This window comes from Eschrichtius robustus, chromosome 6 (assembly GCF_028021215.1).
Source record: "Eschrichtius robustus isolate mEscRob2 chromosome 6, mEscRob2.pri, whole genome shotgun sequence".
Lineage (NCBI taxonomy): Eukaryota > Metazoa > Chordata > Mammalia > Artiodactyla > Eschrichtiidae > Eschrichtius > Eschrichtius robustus.
This window is the reverse complement of record NC_090829.1, coordinates 27,018,507-27,024,754: the sequence shown is the minus strand read 5'-3', so window position 1 is coordinate 27,024,754 and position 6,248 is coordinate 27,018,507. Positions and strand designations below refer to the sequence as shown.

General features: G+C 36.2%; 1 pseudogene; it reads left to right on the top strand.

The window, feature by feature from the left end:
* Positions 1-660: 660 nt before the first annotated feature.
* On the top strand, positions 661-4,760 carry LOC137765832 (tigger transposable element-derived protein 1-like; annotated as a pseudogene).
* The last annotated feature ends 1,488 nt before the right edge of the window (positions 4,761-6,248 follow it).

Genomic DNA, 6,248 nt, shown 5'->3' with positions numbered 1-6,248 from the left:
TGCTTTAAGGTGTCATAAAATGACTTTGCTTTTTCTCAAATTATATTAGAGTCTATAGATAGCTTTCATATAGCAATCCTGCACCTACATACAAGCAGCATTTTCAATATGAGATTAAAAAGATATTAAAAAAAAAGTGCAAGGTGTTCACACCTGATAGCATAGCTGCAGCAACGCCTTCACACATTTCCTTTTCTTTTTTTGCAGTAGCCCTTATTTTGGATTCATATATCTTGCAATGGTGGGTATACACAGCACAGACCTCAACTATGGTACATATCAAGCAATCCAACTTTTTCTTATAATGTCATGACTATTCTCTTCTTCTTGGGAGCACTTCCAGCATCACTAGTAGCACATCATATGCATCCTATGGTGTTAGTCTAAGTTTACGGTATTGCACTAAACATGATATAAAATACACAAGAACCTCAAGAGATCACTTTTTACTGGGTATGTAGCTTACTGAAGAGACGAACTACTCACATGGAGATGATTAGCATCGAATGGTGTTTTAAGTGAATACTTGTTGCAATAGCAACAAGAAGTGCCTACGAAGTTGTTCCAGTAGTGCAGTATGTACTAGTTAGTTTTATGCAGATATGATTTATCGCTGCATCTTTATGTTTGTTTACATTTCTCTGGACTGCAAATGGCACCATGTACGATCTGGAAATGTTTGTGTGTGTTTAAATTTTGATAAATTTTAACTTTTTATAATAGATTTGTATATATTTTGTTGTAGTAATAAAAGAGACTAGTATCTACAAATATTTTGTGCATTCATGACATACCTAATTTTTTCTTAATTTTTTTTTGATATTTCTAGGCTACATGGTTCAACTGCAGGTTTTTTTCCAAATTGTCACAAATCTCCAAAAGATGTTCTAATATACTTATTGAATAAAACTGCATATAAGTAGATGCACACAGTTGAAGCCCACATTGTTCAAGGGTCAACTGTAAATGGTAATTTCTGTGTTATCCTAAAAAATGCTGGTAAGATATTCCCCTTGTTTGGTCCGAGAGGAATTAAAAAAGACACTGAGGGACTTCTCTGGTGACACAGTGGTTAAGAATTCACCTGCCAATACAGGGGACATGGGTTCGAGCCCTGGTCTGGGAAGATCCCACATGCCGTGGAGCAACTAAGCCTGTGCACCACAACTACTGAGCCTGCACTCTAGAGCCCACGAGCCACAACTACTGAGCCATGTGCCACAACTACTGAAACCCACGCACCTAGAGCCCGTGCTCCACAACAAGAGAAGCCACCGCAATGAGAAGCCTGCGCACTGCAACAAAAAGTAGCTCCCGCTCACTGCAACTAGAGAAAGCCCACATGCAGCAACGAAGACCCAACACAGCCAAATAAATAAATAAATAAATAAATAAATAAATAAATAAATAAATAAATAAATAAAAAGACACTGAATGAACTTGTACAAATGGGAGAGAAGTAAGTACATATTAATGAGGGTAGACAGTAATCAGGAATGCATGGGAGAAGAGAAAGATCTCCTGAATAAGAAGAGAATGAGAAAATAGGCACCCTGTTACCAAACTAGTTCTTCCTGATAGTTGGAAATCTCCACAATTCTTAGAATTTTATCTTTGTCACCATCAGAATTACACCCTCAGCTTGAGAAATGCTGAGACACATGTCAGATCTTTGCGGAGGTAAGCAGTAAAGAGTAAATTGAGTTGGAAATATACGGAGAGCTGTCCAAAATTGTGCCCGTAGAATAACTTGCTATATTGACAAAATAACAAAACATAAAACCTAGCACAGATAATACAATATGAGAATATTTCAGAACCATACTGGCCACGTTATAACGGCAAATACGAAGGGTACCTTCTTATTGAATCAAGTGCCCAAAGAAATTATTTCCTGGTCTTTTTTTCTGCATCACCTCACTCTTTTAAAACTGAACAATGTTGCCTTAGCAACTGAAGAAAAATATATCTTGGACACATCTGTTGTTTATCCTGCATCATTTCAAAATACAATTTGGATGTGCTGGCATGCAAAGTGATCCTTAATTTAATGAATATACACAGTTTTCACAGAATTGCTATAAAAAGTTCGATTTAAATTAGTTTTCCAGATTGTAGATTGTTAGGTGTGGAAAATAAATATCCACTGTTAATGGAATATATTAACATAATAACTGCCTGATTAAAATTGAGACGTTTATATAATGAAATCTGACCCACAAAGACAGCAAAATCACACTTACTTCTCATATTCAGCCAGCAATATCAATAAAACATTCAAAGAGATGTATTAGGACATATTTAGTTATTTTAATTGTGTATCAAGCTTCATGCCATGTACTTCAATGACCCAATTAATGTTTTATAATAGCGCTATTCCTCTTTAGAGCTAAGTAGACCTAATCATGTAAAGTAACTTTAAAATTAAAAATGCACTTCACTTTAAGTGAATCTGATTATAAGAAAACTTGGTCTTATCTAATATATTTATCTTATAGGGGAAGGAGGGAGGAACACTCCAGTGTGCCAGGCACTGCATCTGGGGCCTCACCGCCTAACTGCCCCTGGAGATATAACTTATATGTACAGGCATAACTCATTTTGTTGTGCTTCATTTTCTTGTGCTTTGCGGATATTGCGTTTTTTACAAATTGAAGGTTTGTGGCAATCCTACTGGGGCAGATCTATCAGCACCGTCTTTTCAATAGCATTTGCTCACTTTGTGCTTCTGTGTCACATTTTGATAATTTTCACAATATTTCAAACTTTTTCATTATTATTATTGATATATTTGTTATGGTGATTTGTGATCAGTGATCTTTGATATTACCATTGTAATTATTTTGAGGCACCATGCCCACATAAGATGGCAAACTTAATCGATAAATGTTACGTGTGTTCTGCCTACTCCACTGACCAGCTGTTCCCCCATCTCTCTCCCTCTCGTCAAGCCTATCTATTCCCTGAGACACAACAATATTGCAATCAGGCTAATTAATAACCCTACAGTGGCCTCTAAGTGTTCAGAAAGGAAGAGTCACAGGTTTCTCACTTTAAATCAAAAGCAATAAATGATTAAGTTTAGTGAGGAAGGGGTGTCAAAAGCTGAGATAGGCCAGAACTTAGGCCTTTTGAGCCAAATAGCCAAGTTGTGAACGCAAAGGAAAAGTTCCTGAAAGACATTAAAAGTGTTATTCCAGTGAACACATGAATAAGAAATGAAACAGCCTTATTTCTGATATGGAGAGAATTTTAGAGGTCTGGAAAGAAGTTGAAACCAGTCACAACATTCCCTTAAGCCAAAGCCTAAGCCAGAAAAAGGCCCTAACTCTTTTCAATTCTGTGAAGACTGATAGAGGTGAGGAATGTGCAGAAGAAAGGTTTGAAGCTGACAGAGGTTGGTTCATGAAGTTTAATGGAAGAACCCATCTCCATAGTGTAAAAGTGCAAGGTGAGGCAACAAGTGCTAATGTAGAAACTGCAGAAAGTTATCCAGAAGATCTAGCTAAGATCATTAATAAAAGTGGCTACACAAAACCACAGATTTTCAATGTAGATGAAACAGCCTTATATTGGAAGAAGATCCCATCTAAAACTTTCATAGCTAGAGAGGAAAAGTCAATGCCTGGCTTCAATGCTTCAAAAGACAGGCTGACCCTCTTGTTAGAGGCTAAAGCAGTGACTTTAAATTGAAGGCAATGCCTGTTTACCATCCCAATAACACCAGGGCCCTTAAGAATTATGCTGACTCTACTCTGCCTGTGCTCTATAATGGAACAACAAAGGCTGGATAACAGCACATCTGTTTACAACATTATTTATTGAATATTTTAAGCCCACTGTTAAGACCTACTGCTCAGAAAAAAAGACTTCTTTCAAAATTTTAGTGCTTATTGACAATGCATCTGGTTTTCCAAGACCTCTGATGGAGACGTACAATGAGATTAATGTTGTTTTTATTCCCGCTTACACAACATCCATTCTGCAACACATGGATCAAGGAATAATTTTGACTTTTAAGTCTTATTCTTTAAGAAATACTTTTCGTAAGGTTATAACTGCCATAGGTAGTGATTCCTTTGATGAATCTGGGCAAAGTAAATTGAAAATTTTCTGAAAAGGATTCACCATTCTAGATGTCATTAAGAACATTCATGGTTCATGGGAAGAGGTCAAAATAGTAACATTAACAGGAGTATGGAAGAAATTGATTCCAACTGTCATAGATGATTTTGAAGGGTTTAAGACGTCAGTGGAGGAAGTAACTGCAGATGTGGTTGAAATAGAAAGAGAACTAGAATTAGAAGTGGAGTCTGAAGATGTGACTGAATTGTTGCAATCTCATGATAAGACTTTAAGGAATGAAGAACTGGTTCTTATGGATGAGCAAAGAAAGTGGTTCCTTGAGATGGAAGCTACTCCCTAGTGAAGATGCTGTGAAGATTGTTGAAACGACAACAAAGGATTTAGAATCTTATACAAACTTAGTTGATAAAGCAGTGGCAGGGTTTACAAGAGTTAACTCCAATTTTGAAAGAAGTTCTACCGTGGGTAAAATGCTATCAAACAGCATTGCATGCTACAGAGAAATCTTTTGTGAAAGGAGGAGTCCATTGATGTAGTGAACTTCATTGTTGTCTTATTTTAAGAAATCGCCGCAGTCACCCCAACTTTTAGCAGCCATCACCCTGATCAGTCAGCAGCCATCAACATCGAGGCAAGACCCTCCACCAGCAAAAAGATTATAACTTGCTGAAGGCTCAAATGATGGTTAGCATTTTTTAGCAATAAAGTATGTTAAAATTAAGATATTTACATTGTTTTCTTAGACAAAATTTATTGCACATTTAATCGACTACAGTATAGTGTAAACATAACTTTTATATACACGGGAAAACCAAAAAAAAAAATCCCGTGACTCACTTTATTGAGATATTCACTTTGTTGCCCTGGTCTGGAACTGAACCTGCAATATATATCTTCGAGGTATATCTGTGTGTTACTTGCCACTTTACGGAATGGAAAGAGAGACCCAGAGAGATTAAGTAATTTTCTCAAGATTACAAATCCATCAAATGGCATTGCTTGTTTTTCAACCCTGAGGATGCTTTCTCACCTCTCATCCTTTCCAGCGTGCTGTGCTCTCTTCTTGCATCTATTTTGACAAGATTTATTTTTTGAGATGAACTATCTAGATCCTTAATTGTAAATACGTTATACTCCTGCTTGTTTTCTATTTGTTTCACTTGTATGATGTTTACTTTCCTCTCTTTTCTCGACTTCTTTTCATCAGACTTTTTATTATTCTAATATTTTGGTCATTATTAACCTTAGACGTTATATAGACTTTTACTATTCTTTTAGTTATTATCTTAGAAATTGCAATATTTATCCTCTACTTAACAAAGTTTAATATATTTTGGTACTTTTCTTCCACTTCCAGAAAATGGATCTGTTTCTATTGTTTGTTACTTTTTTTGGTTTTCAATCAAGGTGTCTTGTTTCTTCATGGGCCCAATTATTTTTTTATTGCATGCCAGACATAGTATTTGAAAAATTATTTATAGAAATAACTTGAGTCCTAGGATGGTGTTTTCCTTCTCCAGAAGGAAAGGGCATTTATTTGCTTGAACCCAACATCTATAGTTTTTAGACCTCTGGGGCAGGAGGTCTCTTTAATCTAATTTTGATGAGTGAGTAATTCAAAGTTGAGATGCAATCCCTGTGAGGCCTGGTTGATACCTAACTTGTAAATTTCAGGTCCTCGCCCATGCAGGAGAGTTTAGGAACAAACCTCTGTCTGCTCTGGACTCGTATTTGTCTCCCCCTTCCCCAGTCAGCCTCCCTACTGCCCTACTGCCAGTGGAATTATTAAAAGTCCAAGAGAAAAGTGGTCTCAAATGCCTGACTTACATTTCTGGATTTCCATGGTCTCCCAAATCCTGGGCCAATAATTCTGCATGAACTTGTTGGCTCTCCATTTCCTACAAAGTTTATGTCTATAATTTTTTTAAATGGTTTTTTTAGTTATCCTCACTGGAAAGGGCAGTCTGACTGATCTAGTTCATGAGTACAGGAAGCCTCTTTTGCAATTCAAATATGATTTCAAGTTTAAGAAAATAGTATTTCTTTCCATTTTTTAAAAGCACATCTAGTAAACAAATAGGTTTCCCATATAGTTATAAATCTGATACCTTTTCTCTGAAATTGTATGTTTCTAATATGATAAAAAAGAAAGTACCGAACAA